This window comes from Leopardus geoffroyi, chromosome A1, assembly GCF_018350155.1.
Source record: "Leopardus geoffroyi isolate Oge1 chromosome A1, O.geoffroyi_Oge1_pat1.0, whole genome shotgun sequence".
NCBI classification, from domain to species: domain Eukaryota; kingdom Metazoa; phylum Chordata; class Mammalia; order Carnivora; family Felidae; genus Leopardus; species Leopardus geoffroyi.
In genome coordinates, this window is record NC_059326.1 from 63100197 (window position 1) to 63117625 (window position 17429).

At 36.2% G+C, this 17429-nt stretch overlaps 1 pseudogene; it reads left to right on the forward strand.

Annotated features, from left to right (window-relative positions):
• Positions 1-14991: 14991 nt before the first annotated feature.
• On the forward strand, positions 14992-15144 carry LOC123581489 (annotated as a pseudogene).
• Positions 15145-17429: the final 2285 nt, after the last annotated feature.

Below are 17429 nucleotides of genomic sequence, written 5' to 3' on the forward strand. Positions count from 1 at the left end.
TATGAAGGAACTAATCCTAAAAGAAATGTTTCAGCAGAACAGTGGACTCTTTTATTTATTTTTTAATGATAGTAGATAATATGCCATTACACTTCTTAAGACAGGCATTCAATAAATGTTGATAAGGGGAATTTATTTTGTTTGACTCTCGATATAGAGCAATTGAAAAATAGAATCTGATAACAGTAATAGATAGGGGGTACATCTGTAGAAATTTTGCTACATCACAACTACTGCGGAAAGTAATTTATTCTGCTGGAAGCATATCACAGAAAACCAAAGGAAGTCTGATGTAACCTAGGTTGCAACTCCCTGAGAACATTTATTTGCTACAGTAATTATCTCTGATTAGGAAAATAATAAGAGTCCCCACGTTCTTATCAAAGATTCATGTTGACAGCTCTCCCAGTGGAAATGGTTATGATGGTGTTAAAATTATGACCGTTACTATGGACAGTGTGGCTATGCTTTATTTTAGAAAACAGTCAAGACTGTAAGAGAGGAATTATTCTATCAACCTCTTCCCGGGGATCTAATAACAAGAAATTAGTATAGGTGCCAAAGATTGTTGGTAGTTGACTAGTGGTTTTGGCTGCAGATCCTGGGCAGTTGCAGCCATCTGTTCCTCCAAAATTGTTTTTAAAAAGATATATAAAACAATTAGCAAGTTGGAATTCTATAGACTAAGCCAAGAAAATGCAATTCAGTTGAATTTGGTACAAAATAAGGTTCATTTTAGATAAAAGAGGGAATAAAATGGAATTTGTTAGAAGCTGCTGGAGGTCAAAACAAACTACCATGATTCAATGGTGGACAAATTGGAAAGAGGTGGTCTTTGACAAGGCAAACTATGTAGGTGGTGAAAGATGATACAAATTGAACAAGGAAGGGCAATAAAAAGGACAAAGTTATAGATGGAAACAGGGCACTCTCTGTAGTATTCATAGTGTGTTCCTCATAACACGTTATTCAGTAATGTCACTCATGAGTCATACTTAATGCTAAATAGGGAGATAAAAACATCAAAAACAAGCTACTAAAATTCACTCAATGTGCAAGCAAAATATCAACTTAAGTCTATTGGACAGAGCTCACATGGAGGCTAATACTAATTGTATGTCATACAATACTTTGGATGAGAGAGAGAATAGCTATCCAACAAATGCACGGATGCCACTGTTAAACAAAAGCCTGTAAGACAACCAAATGGAGAGTTAAACCCAGTACATCAAGAATCAAGGTCTTTGCAACTATACAGTATGGAATGGACAGTTGGCTTATCAGGTTTCTCAGCCACTTTAATATATGTAAAAATGACACCACTGTAGCTCTCTTTGTAAATATTTAGATACAGAAGTTCTGACCTTGAAAGATTTACTTTCTTGAATGCAAATCAAAATGGATGTAAAGTCGTTTCTCTAATAGAGCTCAAAGAAGACAAGATCTGGTTTAACTGTATGTTATTAATATAGTGTGAAGTATGGAAATAATTTCTCTTACATGTTTATATGGATAATTATATTAGACACAATGGAAATATTTCTTGATAAACCATTTTCTCCCTGTTCTTCTCAGGAAAGTCTCAAGCTACTGACAAAAAGTTTTTAACATTAAATTAACAATATTTTTCATTGATAGTAGCTGGTGACCTCAATTGGCCAAATTAATTCTTGCCTTTTAAATATCTGTATCAAACAACTAAAAGCTTTTCAAGATCAGCATTTATAAATATCTGCTTATTCTACATCTACACCTAAATACCACATATTGAAAACATACGCTAATTTTTTTTGGATAGTATAGGTCTAAATTATAACTATGTTTTTAAAATTATAAGTTTTATGTTATGATAAAATCTCTTGGCATATCGAATGGTGTTTTCAAAATTTTATCTTGCATATTTCATCCACTTACAACCGTATTGATTCATTAGAATGACTAATCCTTTAAGTTCATACAATAATCACCTTTCTTCTGGTAAAAGTCACACTTGAAGAGACTGAGCCAAATTAGATAATGAAACAAATTATTTTCAGTTCAAATGTTTTAGATTTCATTTTTTCTGAACATATATATATATATATATATGTATTTAATCTAAGATGGAGGAAAAATATAGCAAATTGTTACAGAATAATTACCTTAAAATCATATTTAATAAGAATCCAAGATTTCCTTGTCAATTCCATGTTTGGGATAAATATTTTATATAGTTTATTTCCTATTCTTTAAGCTTGTTATTACGTTTTAGCCTGAGCATATCACAGCAATTTTGCAAAAAAAAAAAAAAAAAAAAAAAAAACAAAAAACACCTCAGTTAAGAGCTTGACCAAGACAATTTAAGAAATAATTAAAATTTTATAGTTTTGGTAGCCTAAATATATTAAGACTCTTTGCTTTGTCCCAAGTGTATTTAGTAGTCATCCTATGTCGCAACCAAAAAAGTGCTCCTAAGAAGAATTACTAAGTTATTTCTGTTCAGTCCTCTTACTACTATTAGATTGTGAATTATTAGTTGATAACTACTTTATTCTATCAAAAAGTATTCTTTTCCTAGCAGATTCTTTCAATATCCTTGACTTCCTTATGATGTATTTGAGATGAAATGACCAATTATGTTGCATAAAATAAAAATCTGATTCATGTTTGGAGAGATTTTGGCATTAACAGGCATCACAGTTAAAATTGAATATAGAAAAAGCTTGAATATAAAATTAAACCTGAGCATATAAACCAGCAAAGACACAAAAATCATTTCATTGGCTCTAGTTTTGAAACTTCCAAAGTAATCTAATTTTCTTCATTTTCACATCTACCACTCTAGACCAAACCAGCCCACCGACACCTTCGTAGTTTTCTTAGACAAATTGTATCCATAACACTTAGAATAAAAACCAAGGTATTCACTGTGAACTACAAGGAAATCCTACATATTTTGGGCTCTACCACTGATCTCATTTCTTATCACTTTTACCTTCCCTACTATATTTGCACAAATGCTTGCTTTCTGTTTACCAAGAAGCTCACCCCTTCCAAGTTCTTTGTACCAGTGCTTCTCATCTCAGAATGTTCTTCATCCCTAATATCTGCCAGCCTCTCTTCATCTGTCAAATGTCAGTTTGAAAATCACCTTCTTAGAGGGCATTTTGCCGATCCCGCTTATCTAATGTTACCAGTTGCCAAATTGTTATCTATCACATGGCTCTGCATATTTCTTGAGTATTTAACAATCTCTAAAATTATTTAATTTCTTGTTCGTTAAGGAGAGGAGGTGTTTTGTCTGTCTTGTCCACTGTTTTATCTCTAGTTGCTGGTACCGTGTTTGGCACATAGAAAGCGCTCGGTATATAGTTGTCGAGTAAATCATTTAACATAGCAAATCAAACTGGGATTCACAGTGAGGTTCAGGAGAAACTATACAATCGGATTTTTAAAAGAGCACTGAGAATATTTTTAAAGGAGAATAATGAAGATTCAAGGTGCAGGACAGTCTTTCAGTGTCTCATGAATGTATAAAGAGAGTAATGAAAAATGTCAAGAAATGAGGAGACCATGCTTCGTGGGTTGTGTGTATTTCTGCACTCCTCATGGAAGCTTTCCTTTCTGGATTATCTTTTCAAATATTTATAGGAACAGCTTTGGAAGATAGAGAAAATATTTCCTTGTGGGACCAAAGGCAGATTTGTTTGCTGTCTAACATAATAAAGACATCTCCCTCCAAGTCAAAAGCTGGACAGATTTGCTAGATATTTCCTAAGACTGGAAATTGCTTCACCTCAGAATGCCTCAGCTGTGGCACAAACCCACTGTGTATGCAACGTCTGTCTGGGCTCCTTCATTGCCCCCATGGACTTGTAGGGGAAAGAGAACTGATGTGAACATGAAGCTCATGCTTCCTATGGGGCCATGAGTGATAAAGTCCATTGTCTCTGACAGGGGAGTCTCCTGTCTTCTGCCAGCATGTATAAAACTACACAGGCTAACTTGTTAGTTTGTAAGCTGGGTGAGCATTCAGACCCTTCACAGTTTTTGACACAATGATACCATAAGCTGATGTGTTCTTTTAAAAAGTGACCATATATTCAAACCCAGTGGAAATTACCATTAAAAGTGCCGCAAATGGAATGATTTTTTTAAAATACATGTGTGGGTTATACATTCCCCACATACTAAATCAAGTCAGCAGTGATGGCTCCCCCCCTCCCATGGTCTGCTGCTAATGTGGGTTTTAATGGCTCTATTGATTTCCAAATCCATACTAAAATTATTGCAGAGCAGGCCCCCTCTCTCCCACTTTTTTTTTTTTTTTAATTTTTTTTTTTCAAAGTTTATTTATTTTCGGATCAGAGAGAGACAGAGCATGAACGGGGGAGGGGCAGAGAGAGAGGGAGACACAGAATCGGAAACAGGCTCCAGGCTCTGAGCCATCAGCCCAGAGCCTGACGCGGGGCTCGAACTCACGGACCGCGAGATCGTGACCTGGCTGAAGTCGGACGCTTAACCGACTGCGCCACCCAGGCGCCCTCTCCCACTTTTTAGGAGATTGCAATTTGCTTTTAAAAATCCACAAAGGGTGGCACCTGTATGGCTCAGTTGGTTGAGCTTCCAACTCTTGATTTTGGCTCAGGTCATGATCCCAGGGTTGTGGGATCAAGCCCCATGTCGGGCTGCATGCTAAGCATGGATTCTCTCTCCCTCTCTCTCTGTCCCTTTTCCCTTCTTGCCTGCACATTCTTTCTCTCTCTAAAATAAATAAATATATATATATCCACAAAGGATTCTTAGGAGAACTAAATGTCTCCATTTTTATAAATCTTTGAGACCATGCCTAGAGCATTACAGTGATTTGTAATTTAAAAGAAATCACAAAATTATTTTTTTCAAGAAACATTGGGTTTGAAAAGAGAATGGAAGTTGTGCAATTACTAGGCTTTCTGGAGAAGACACGAGATCTTGCATTCATTTAACAAATACTGTCTACGAAGTATGTATTTATGTCACACGGCTTTTTTTCTATATAGAAATATAAATATCTAATCTTAAAATGAGTCTTCCTTTCAGACAACAGAGTTTTTTTTTTTTTTGTTTTTTTGTTTTTTTTTAAATAGCTACTCTGGGCCAGGCATCATTCTAGATACTGGCCACTTGCCAGTGTGTAAAACAGACACATTTCTGCCCTCTGGCACTTAAATTCTAGTGAAGTAATTATATACAGGGAGGGTTGCAAGGGAGGGGGAGTTGATAGGGGTCCCAGGTAACAAGTAAATATGTAAAAAAAAAAACTTGGATTGCAAAAGAGTGGTAAGTGGCAGGAAACACTGGGATGAGCTTTATATTGGCCGATCAAGGACGCGTCACTGAGGTTCACCATCTGGTGAGATACACGTCCTAATCAGTGTGCCCACTACATTGTCTGAGTCACAGGACGACTTTCCAATTCACTTGTTAGTTTTCTAGGGCTGCTGTAACAAAATACCACGACTGGGCCACTTAAACAACAGCAGTGTGTTTTTGCACAATTCTGGAGGCTAGAAGTGTAAGATGCGAGTTTGTGCAGGTTTGGTTTCTTCCGAGGCCTCTCTCCTTGGCTCGTAGTCAGCTGCCTTCTCACCGCGTCTTCACATGATCTTCCCTTTGTGCTCACACAGCCCTGGCATGTCTCTTGTAGATTCACTTTTTCTCTTATAAGGACACCAGTCAACCTGGATTAAGGCCTACCCTAAGGGCATTTTAACTCAATCACCTTTTTAAAGGTCTCATTTCCAAATACAGCCATGTTCTGAGATACTGTAGGTTAGCACAGTAGTATATGAATTTGAGAAGACCCAATTCAACCCACACACTTCTCTGAGAGTTGGAGAGAGAGAGCTGGGATTAAAACACTGGTTTTATCTTTTTGTAACACTACTCTCTGAAACATAGTGAATTGTGGTTCACTAAATTCACAGTACCCGTTTTTGGGGATTGTGAACCCCTGACATTGCAGCTGCCCAGGACATCTGCCTGGTGAGGCTTCCCGGCAAGTGTGATGCAAGTGATGCTTACGAGAAGGAGGCAACGCTCCCTTCCAGTCCTTTCCCACTCAGCTTTGTCTCACAACAGAGCATGCCCCATGCATGGAGTGGCCTGGTGGCTAGGAGAGATATTACAAGATCTTCTCACGCAACTGCTATTTGTGTGTGTGTGTGTGTGTGTGTGTGTGTGTGTGTGTGTACGCGCGCGCATGCGCTTAGGACGCCTGCTTTGAGTTAGTCCTTCACATCTAGGTAAAATCACTGACGGGAACCTAATCTAGTAAGCTTTTTTGATCTTTTTTTTCCCTCCTGTTCCAATCCTGAAACTAGTTAGTGTATTAGAGACCAGGTAAAATGCAAAGTGAAAGAGTAGTCCTAAAGAGTTTCAACAAACAGGGATTGAATATGTTGGTCAAGCACAAAAGAATGGTCTTCTCAGGGAGGACAGAGGAAGCAGCATTACCAGAGTGTGAAGGTGTCAGACTCTAAGGTACTGATTGGGGACTGTTTGCTATAGACAAAGCATAAATCAGGGTACGAAAGGGGAAATTGGGTTTGAGATCATGGAGGATTCTTTAAAGTTTCGTAAGAATTCATTTTGTATTTGGTAGTCATTTGATAGCAATTTAATGAAAAAGCATTAAACTGAAGAATTCGATGTTCACATTTGCATTTTAAAATTTTTTTTTCAACGTTTATTTATTTTTGGGACAGAGAGAGACAGAGCATGAACGGGGGAGGGGCAGAGAGAGAGGGAGACACAGAATCAGAAACAGGCTCCAGGCTCTGAGTCATCAGCCCAGAGCCCGACGCGGGGCTCAAACTCACGGACCGCGAGATCGTGACCTGGCTGAAGTCGGACGCTTAACCGACTGCGCCACCCAGGCGCCCCCACATTTGCATTTTTGAAAGTGAATTCCAATGGCCAGATGATAGAGTATTTTAAATGCTTTTTTAATATCTAGAGAAAATGTTTCAAGATATCATTAAACCAAGGAACTATAATCCAAAACATCCGTTTTGTTGAATGCTTTAGAAATGTGAGGCTTGCAAATGTTTCATTGCGGGAAACAACAAACATGTAACACTTTTTAAAATGAGGTGTGCTTATCACATTAGGGTGCTGTGCTTAAATCTTGACATGCCTCTGATCTAGGATACATGTAGAGAAATTTTTCCATGGGTGTATTGGATGTGTGCAAAGCTGCTTATTAAAGCATAGCTAAATTTGGATACAAAGTATCCACCAGTCAGGAAATGGATAAATATTTGTGATATGTTCATACACTTGAATCAGGTATAGAAATGTACAGAGAAGAGTTCAAAAATACTGTGGTGTGAAAATTGCTTTGTATAAATTGACAGCATTTATTTAAATTTGTGAAAACACAAAGCGATGAAACAAGGGTATAGACGTTTTCAGTAAAAGTGTGCAAACGTGGTCCAATAAATTTGGAAAACACCAAATTTATCATGGTGGTTGCCTCTGAGAGGGAATGTAGGAAATAAGCTTTGAGGAAATAAAAAGTGGGAGTGTGGGACTACAATTTTGTTTCTCCACTTTTTAGAAAATGGAAAAATTTAAACATAGTTAATTATTGGTGATAAATACATGTCTTTCAATCTCTGTACTTTTCTACAATTGTTTAAACTTTTCAAAAAAATTTTAAAAGAGAAATTTTTCTTACCTGTAATCCCTTATATGTATACCATGCCCTATATTCATATATTTAATGCCTCATAACCACCTATGATGTAGGTGAGGTAAAGTAGCTATCTTATTATTCATCTACCGAGGCTCAAAGACATGAGGTGCCTCACCCAAATTTTTCTTACAATTACTAAGAGGTGAAGCAGAATTTCAATCCCAGTTCTTCTGAGACTCACACCAGTGCCGTATAGCTCTCCTGAGTGTCTGTCAACATTGGCAAAACAAAACAACAAAAAACCACTAGGAAATTTTAGTGTGCTCATCTACTCTCCCTACTCCATATTTTATTTCTTTTGTTAAGAAAACGCAAGGGACTGGCGCTCTAGAATTTCAGTACTGGCATATGATGTAGTAGATGAAGGCTGTGCCTGGCTTTGAATTTCAGCTCTGCCACATTCTAGCTTTGTGGACTTCAGCAACTACATACTTATTTACTCTCTGCTTTAGTCCATCAGTAACGGGGAAACTCATAGTACCGAGATGTAAGGTTGTTAAGAGTGAACTGAATAATCCATGAAGTGCTTAGAGTACATCCTATTAGAAATATTACAAGTGAGAAAATAGAAAAAAAATTTCAGTATGTAAAAACTCCAGGCTGGTAAGGAGAAAGTCTTGGGATTAATTTTTGAGTCAGCTAGTATGTTCTCTGTTAGCACAGAGAATCTCAGAAAGGGGTTGGAGCTTTTTATTCCCGTGATTTACTCACGCCATAACTGGAGGCCTGTGTCTCCCCTTCATCCATTTTGCTTAAACCCCACTCCCAAACCCTCTGGCAACCATCATTTTTCTGTATTTATAGGTCAGATTCTGCTTTCTATTGATTTTTTTGATTCCTTTTATGAGTGGAATCATGTGGTATCATTTGTCTTCTTCCATCTAATTTCACTTACCATAATGCCCTCTAAGCTCAACCATGTTGTCTCAAATGGCACAATCTCATCCCTTTTTATGGCTGTATATTATTCCATTTATGTCGCATTTTCCTTATCCAGTCATCTATTGGTGGACACGAAGTTTGCTTCCATGTATTGGCTATTAAAAACAATGCTGCAATAAACATAAGGATGCAAGTTAGTATTTCTGTTATTGGATCACACAGTACTTCTGGTTTTAATTGAGGAACCTCCATACTGTTTCCACAGTGACTGCACCAATTTGCATTCCAACCAACAATGCACAAGTGTGTTTTCTCCACATCCTCATCCATACTTTCTCTTGTTTTTGATTTTAGCCATTCTGACAGGTGTAAGGTGATAGCTTATTGTGGTTTTGATTTGCATATTCCTGATGATGAATGATGAACATCCTTTTATGTGCCTGTTTGCTGTCTGTATGTCTTTTTTGGAAAAATGTTTATTTAGGTCCTCTGCCCAATTTTAAATCAGATTGTTTCTTTGGTATCGAGTTCTATAAGTTCTTTATATATTTTATACATGAATCCCTTATTGGATATATCATTTGCCAATATCTTCTATCCGGTAGATTGTCTTTTATTTTGTTGTTTCCTGGACTGTTTTGTTTTGTGTTTTGTTTTATGTTGATGTCCCACTAGTTTATTTTTATTTTTGTTTCCCTTGTTTAATCCATTTTGAATTTTTGTGTAAGGTGGTAGAAAGTAGTCCTGCTTCATTCTTTTGCATGTAGCTGTCGAAATTTTTCAACACCATTCATTAAAAAGACTGTCTTTTCCCCACTGTAAATTGTTGCCTTCTTCAACACAGATTGATGGACTATTTAATTGTGAATTTATTTCTGAGGTCTTCATTCTGTTCCATTGATTTTTGTGTCTGTTTTTGTGCCAGTACCACACTGTTTTGATTACTACAGCTTTGTAGTATATCTTGAAATCCAGTATTATACCTCCAGCTTTGTTCTTCTTTCTCAGAGTTACTTTGGCTAGTTAGAGTATTCTGTGGTTCTATACAAATTTTAGTATAAATAGCAACACTCGGTGATATTGTAATAGCTATGTAACAGGACAGATGGTAGCTATACTTACGGTGAACATAACATAAGGTATAAACTTGTCAAATCAGTAAGTTGTACATCTAAAATTAATGTAACACTGTTATATTTAAAAATGCTATTGGAATTAACATTGTGTTGTTAGGAGTACATACAATTGTAGAAGATGAGTAGACAGTATGACATATTTAATGAAAGTTACCTGTCTGTATCTTTAAGGCATGTGAAAATAATGATCTTGATTCTCCATTTTGTAGGTTATTCAAGAAAAGGTGTGTGAGAACCTTTAGTTTGGGTTTTCTTAAATCATTACCTGCATGGCCAGAGAGGCCTGATTTTGGTCTTGTCTTGTTTGTATAGCCTAGGCATCAAGATTGTACTTTTTCTCCCTCTCTCATTAAAAAAAAATAATAAACTGATATTTTTTTTTAAAAAGGAAAACTTTAGCAAAACACACTTTAGTTTGCACAAACACATTTTACTGCAAATCACAAAGAAAAAACTTAAGTGAATGTAAGTTTCATTTTGAATAGTTTTATTGTTAATAAAAAATAAAACTACGTAAAAAGGATAGAAGGCGATAAAGGCAGTTACCCTCCCTCCTCAAAAACAAATATCTCATTAAATCTATTTGCCAGTTGATTTTTTAAAATAGTACGGCCTATTCTGTAGTATACATCATAGAATGCATCCTAAAGACACACAAAAACATAATGTCCATTTACCTCCATGCATAAATGTACCTGAAAAAGCTAACTCTAACATGGAAAGCAAAACAAGTTTTGAAACTTAATGTTTCAGAGAACATTCTGTAAAAGGAAATAAGCATGAATTGCTGGTATCAGAGCTCGTCCAAAATTCCTTCATTAGAATTAGCATTAGAAATCCAAATTTGGAGGGGGGAAATCAATGATCTACTTTCAAAGGTGGAGTCAGCAGTTTAAAAAAAGAGGCTGTGCATGTTGTTCTAGTAGTGTCACTTTTATCTCACTCCGATCTTCAAAAGCAGATGACCTTGTTTGGGTTTCAGTAGAAAAATCTCTCATGAATTTACATGGCCATGTTAGCTGTATGGTGTTGATTGCAAAGATATAAAACGAAATAATGCCATAAACCAGCCCTTGAGACACATTGCCTTTTAAGCTATTTGCATAAAGATGGACTGCACATTGTTATGTGCCTGTAGTTAAACTCTCAAATCCAAAAGAATAAAGTACTCTTTGGGTTTTCTAGAGAGCTCTAAAAGTGTAACCTATACAAGAATCTCACAAAGCAACCTTAAAGCAAAACAGAAAAATATATTAAACTTGTGAGCATTAGCATTTAGCTTGTTGTTTATCACATGCAACCCTAAAGCAAACACTAGTCACCTAAAATAGCCTTTCTCTGCAGAAAATGTCAAAATAAATATCATTGACACTTTGGGTTTGGTAGGAGAAGAATAAGTAAAAATACTGTGATTTCTCAATTCTTCAGGTAGATAATGGAAATAATAAGCTAAGCAATAAAAGTATGAGATATTAGTCCCTTTGGAAAAGAAAAATGTTTCATTGGTGTGACTTTGAGATTTCTTCTGATATCCAAATGTCTTTGTGTTTATGTGTGTGCCATATAAGTTCATATAATTTATACTTCTGTGAATGATTTGTTTTAAATATGAATCGCTGTTGAGTTAGTATTTTAATTATATTTATGCAATTAGAATTAAATGTGTAATTCTAGTCAAAATTTTTGGATGGCTGAAATATAGCTTTTTCTAGAAAATTAGCATCCATTTCACTACAAGTATCACAAAACAAATAACCAGGCAAGTAGTTCCTGATTTTCTTTTTACAAAGTGTTTTGAAATAAGAACTCTTTTACTTCATACTCTTGGAGAATATACTACATCGATTTTCTTTTATTCTGTATCAACTGCAAAGAAAGAATATAAAAGGATGTGCCTCTTTTAACTTGTATGATCAAGGACTGTTAATTTGTTTCTCAGGGATGGTTGAATCTTATTTTTAAATGAGGGATTCGATCTTTGGTAATAGTGTTCAATACTTGATGTTCAGTGACACTGAAAGTTCTTAAGAGGTGTCTTGAAGATGGATCACTCTGAAGACCAGGAAAAACTGAGTTGGTGGCACTTCTTCCCCCCACCCCCAACTTGAGCCAGAGTGGTTATTTTACTTGTTTCTTTAAAACATGTTTCATAATTGGGGCACTTGGGTGTCTCAGTTGGTTAAGCGTCCGACTTCGGGCTCAGGTCATATCTCACGGTTTGTGAGTTCGAGCCCGGCATCGAGTTCTGTGCTGACAGCTTGGAGCCTAGAACCTGCTTCAAATTGTGTCTCCATCTGTCTCTGTTCCTCCCCCACTTGTGCTCTGTCTCTCAAAAATACATAAAAATATAAAAAAAAAACATGTTTTATAATTAGACTAAGTTATCCAATAGTAAAAGTATCTATTACCATTTTTCTCCATAGTTGCTAAGATATCTTCAATGGTAAGAATTTTGTAAGTTCTTTTATAATTGACGATTTGTAAGTGAAGTACTAATAATCGTAAAAACCTAATATATGTAGCACTTTCTAAACATAAGGAACTCTTCCAAAAGGTATAAAGTTAATTCATTTAGATTTCAAAGAAACCTTTTCAAAAATACTTGTATTAATATAGCTCCAAGTAATATGTCTGAAACATTTAATATTCATTAATATTCTTATACAAATATTATACAAATCCATTAGAAAACCAAGACCTCCCAAAAATTAACATATTCATACTGTTTGTTAGTGGTCAAATTTAATTTTTAAATTTTGTTTTTGTGTTTATTTTGAGAACAAGGGAATGTGAGCTGGGAGGGGCAGAGAGAGAGGGAGAGAGAGAATCCAAGCAGGCTGATGCAAGGCTCCGTCTTGTAAACCATGAGATCATGACCAGAGCCAAAATCAAGAATTGGACACTCAACTGACTGAGCCACCAGATGCCAAATTTATTTATTTTTAAACATTTTTAAATGTTTATTTTTGAGAGAGAGTGCAAGCAGAGAGGGGCAGAGAGAGAGGGAGACACAGAATCTGAAGCAGGCTCCAGGATCTGAGCTGTCAGCACAGAGCCTGACATGGGGATCTAACTCACAGACTGCAAGATCATGACCTGAGCTGAAGTCAGCCGCTGAACCGACAGAGCCACCTAGGCACTCCTCAGATTTAAACTTAAAAAAAATATTGCCAGATTGAAAATACCAAAAATCAAAATTTGCTAGTACTCCCTTCCACTGAAAGTTGATGAAAAGGAGATTTTCCAGTTTCCGGGGTGAGTAGAAAGTGGTAAGTTCCTGGAAAGTGATTTGCCAGTAGGTATCAATAGCGTTAAAGATAAAACTTCCAGGAATTTCTCCAAAGGAGGCGATCATATTTAAAACTATTTAAGTACATGGTTGTTTATTACAGCATTAAATGTAATTCCAAACTGATCTGGAAAAAAAAATCTAAGCAGAAATTTTAAATAAAATATGGAGTGTTTCTTTTACAAAATACTATAGAAATCGTGTTTACTAATACATTTGTAGCTTTTTTTAGAACAAATTATAGCCTCAAAAAATGAAGACATTTATATATAGTAAGATCTCAATTGCATATAAGCATATATCCACACACATAGATTTAGATTTTAAAAAAGTGACTCTATATTCTAAACCACCAGTTAGCTAAAAGCCCACTGCAGATAAATTTGGATTTAACTCCCAACGTCATGTCATACACTAGTTCAGATTACCCACTCCACATGCATAGCTTCTGAAATTTTTCAGATTCTATACAATTTTCTTTCCCCACTTCTCTGTGTACTCCTGTTCCAGATTTGCTGACACAGCATCTCCTGCATCAAGCTAAACATGAAGACCCATTCTTTCATATCCTTCATCCTCCAACAAAATGACTTGCCTGTAACACTTCATGAGTATTAATTTACTAAAATTTTGAAGGAAGCTAAGGTGTCATCACATACTGGGCAAGAATCTTTCTTCTATTTCCTGCATCCCTACCTCCTCCTAAACCTCCTTTCTGGAATAGCCAGTTTCGCCCCTTCTTCATATGTGATGGTTCTGCTGGCTTGAGACCGCTGATGGTTTGTTTGACCTTATGTGAGTTTTAAAAATTTTTGAGAAAATACAATTGTAGCCTTGACAGCATTCCTGAAGAATACACATTTTTGTTACTATAAATAATAAAGATGTTTTAGTGGCAAATAATGCTTCTAGAAGTAGAAAAAAAGATTGTTTTTCCCTATTGAAAATTCTGATTCAGATAATACAAGTCATCTCCCCATTGGTCTGTATGTGGGTTGTCTAAGAATGGCATCTACAACCTGGGGCTGCATGAACTGTTCTTGCTCTCTGGTTGTGTAGGGGAATTCTTTCGTACCTGCTATCCACCAACCCTACAGTTCAAACCACTGAGCTGTCCTTGCTATGCCACAGACCCGGTCATTGTCTGATTCTCTCTCTCTGTATTTTTTTTAACTAAGCTCCAGTATTAAGTAGCATTCATATACTTAGAAGGATACACTTAAATTGGCAGATGAGAAAAGAGCAATCTTCATCCTACAATCATTTGTCATCTTCATAGTCCTGTTTGGGTTCCTTCCTTTGGACTCCTGGGAAAAGGTGGGTGACTTTCCATCCAAAGGACTTTTGCACCAAGATGTGAACATATGCTACATAACTGAAATGGATTATTTTAACTGAATTTATTATTGGATTAATATTTTACTCTTCGTGTCTTACCACCTGTATCTACTTGGGATGTCAAGTAATGAGGCCATGATAATAGCCCACCTAAGATCTCCCTTTCCTTGTTTTCTGAAGTCAACTTAATATTCAACCTCATCACTTTCTCCAATATTTCACAATTTTAGAAGTATTTTTAAAACATACGTGAACCAAATAATGAACTGTGTGCAGTAGTTACTTTTGTTGGAGTCTCCTAATTTGACTCAAACAGTAAAAGTTAACAAGAGAGCTGGAGAACCACTGGCTAGGGACTCCAACCCTGCATACGACCTCGCATTTAGAGCCCCGGCTTCTTCACTTCCTTTTTATGCTGGAATAGAGAACACAGAAGAAGGGGTCTGCCTCTTTTATTATTTATGTCAAAAGGTAGCTGGGATGTACCTTTGGTTTTCAGAAAATCCACATGGGAAAAGGAATATCTAAATGATGAAGAAAATATGTATGTAACAAGAAGTGGAACAATTCTCACGCAAGTCATAATGAAATCTACCTCAGTAAGGATATGCTTGAAAAGAGGCGGAAGCTTTGTGCAGTGGCAGTATCGTAGCCAATGAGGTTTATCCGAGGAGCGATTATTGCTAACTGAAAATGAGGCGGAGACCCTCCTTCTACTATAACTTTCCCCTTCTCATTCTATTTTCAGTAACAAGGATGAAGAGAAGTATAAAAGGAAAAAAGGAAACAACATCCAGAAGGTGGTGTATCACATCAGTTTTTATACTTACAGCTTGTTCCTTTACCATACATACCCAGACTCTAAGAATAGTTGTTCCGTGCCCTTTTGAAACGCGTAACTCCCTTGTGCTCCCCATCTAGGACCTGGTTTCTCCCTCTAGGCACTCATGCCTCTTTCCACTAATAGGTAGGAGGGAAGAAGACACCCAATTTCAAGTGGAATATGTGTACTGAGTTTGTGAAGTTACTTTTGAGGCAATATCATCCTCAGCATGATACTTAGGACTTTAGAGGTTTGTAATGTAGTTCATTCCCCAGGTATGGTCTGTTTGAAATAGGCCTGTCAAGGATAGAAAGGGAACATAACCATCATGAGAGAGGTTTATTTTTCAGAGTTTGAAATTATAGATTTATAAGTCAACACAGACAATATGAGACTGCATTATCTTCATTTTAAAGGGGATTACTATCACCTAAATGCTTCATAGTGCAGATTTTCTGGCAAATTTTATTTCAATGGACAATAGTGCTTAGACCAAGAATCCCAGGCTAGAGTAATTGTATCAGTACAATCCAAAAGCCCCACTAATGGTTTTCTGTCTATAATTGCAACTAACTTTTTCTTGTTTGACATTACAAGTGTGTATGATATCAATTGCCAGTGTCCCTGAGGATTTATCTATCTAGAAAGAAAGCACTTTGATTCATAAAACCAATTTGTATTTTAATTACTAACTTGGCAGGATACTTGGTCAAATGCCAGCACCATGGCAAATAAGATCAATAATTTAAACTATCAAGAAGTGTGAAGTTAGAAATTTCTCAACCAACCAATTATTTACTGGTTGCTTCTTTGTTTTATTAAAATCATTAATAAGGGGCACCTGGGTGGCGCAGTCGGTTAAGCGTCCGACTTCAGCCAGGTCACGATCTCGCGGTCCATGAGTTCGAGCCCTGTGTCGGGCTCTGGGCTGATGGCTCAGAGCCTGGAGCCTGTTTCCGATTCTGTGTCTCCCTCTCTCTCTGCCCCTCCCCCGTTCATGCTCTGTCTCTCTCTGTCCCAAAAATAAATAAACGTTGAAAAAAAATCATTAATAAAAGTTTAATGGGCATCATAATGGGCAAAAAATTATTTTCTTGAATATTCTGACATCCATTGATGCCAACATTATGGAGTAGAATTCATGAATTCAATCTAAGAATAAAACAACTCTTGATCATTTGTACTTGCTCTGAGACATAGAATAAGTGAATGGAATTGGTACAGGTAACAGGTTAAAGTTTTTAAATAACTCTAAATCCATTTATGCATTCCTTGATCTTCCACTGAGGCACTTTGTGATTCAAAGGAAGTCCAAAAATATCTAACATGTGGTCATTTCCCTTAAGAAGTACATGGCCAATTTTAGGAAATAAATTCAATATAAAGTTAATTACAATATTACAATATAAATTTAATAGCAAAAATCTGACCATTGTCAGATTATAAGAGCATCCAGAATCCTAAAATGGTCAGAAAGGCAGATATTAACCCTGCAGGATTGATAGAGCTAAAAAAAAATAGAAAAGGAGCACATCTCAAAAAAGGAAGGCAAACTCAAAGGGGAAAAAATAAGCCATGTCCTCAAAGATTGCTTAAAATCCTTTGCAAAATGGGCACTAACATTAGATGCTGGAAAAGATCCCACAGATCTTCTGTGATGCATTATCTAACCATCAACTTTGCATTTGTTTTGAGATTATTAAATGACTGTCAACTCTGTGTTGACTGCATATGAATAACTGTGTAGATCATTCTAGTAATCTGTGGTAAAGAACATTACTGGGGACAAGGAAATCCGCATTCTTGTATAGGTTTTATGAGCCCTGGGTGTGTATCTATATGCACTCTAGTATAATGTAGCAGTTAATATAAGAGGACTCATGAGTGTATATTTCTTACCAAAAAATGGTGGATGTTTAGCCTATCTGTTCTTTTCTATATTTAACCTATTAAATGGAGAATTCTATTTTATTAAAGCAATTATTAATTATAACATTTAATTATAAAGATAGGTTAAAAATTGAATATAAAATTTTTTCACCTTGGGAAAAAAGGCTTTACATAAGTTTGTTTTTAGAATAGTATTGCAAAGCTAGTAAGTTGGAGATAATTCCAATGTCCCTCTAAATGCATTCCATCTGATCACGTAGACAATCTCTGAGCCACCTTTCATGTTTCTGGAGAGGACATTTTAAGAGCTGAATCAAGGCCATAGACTTGTGAGCCTACTATTTTTATTAA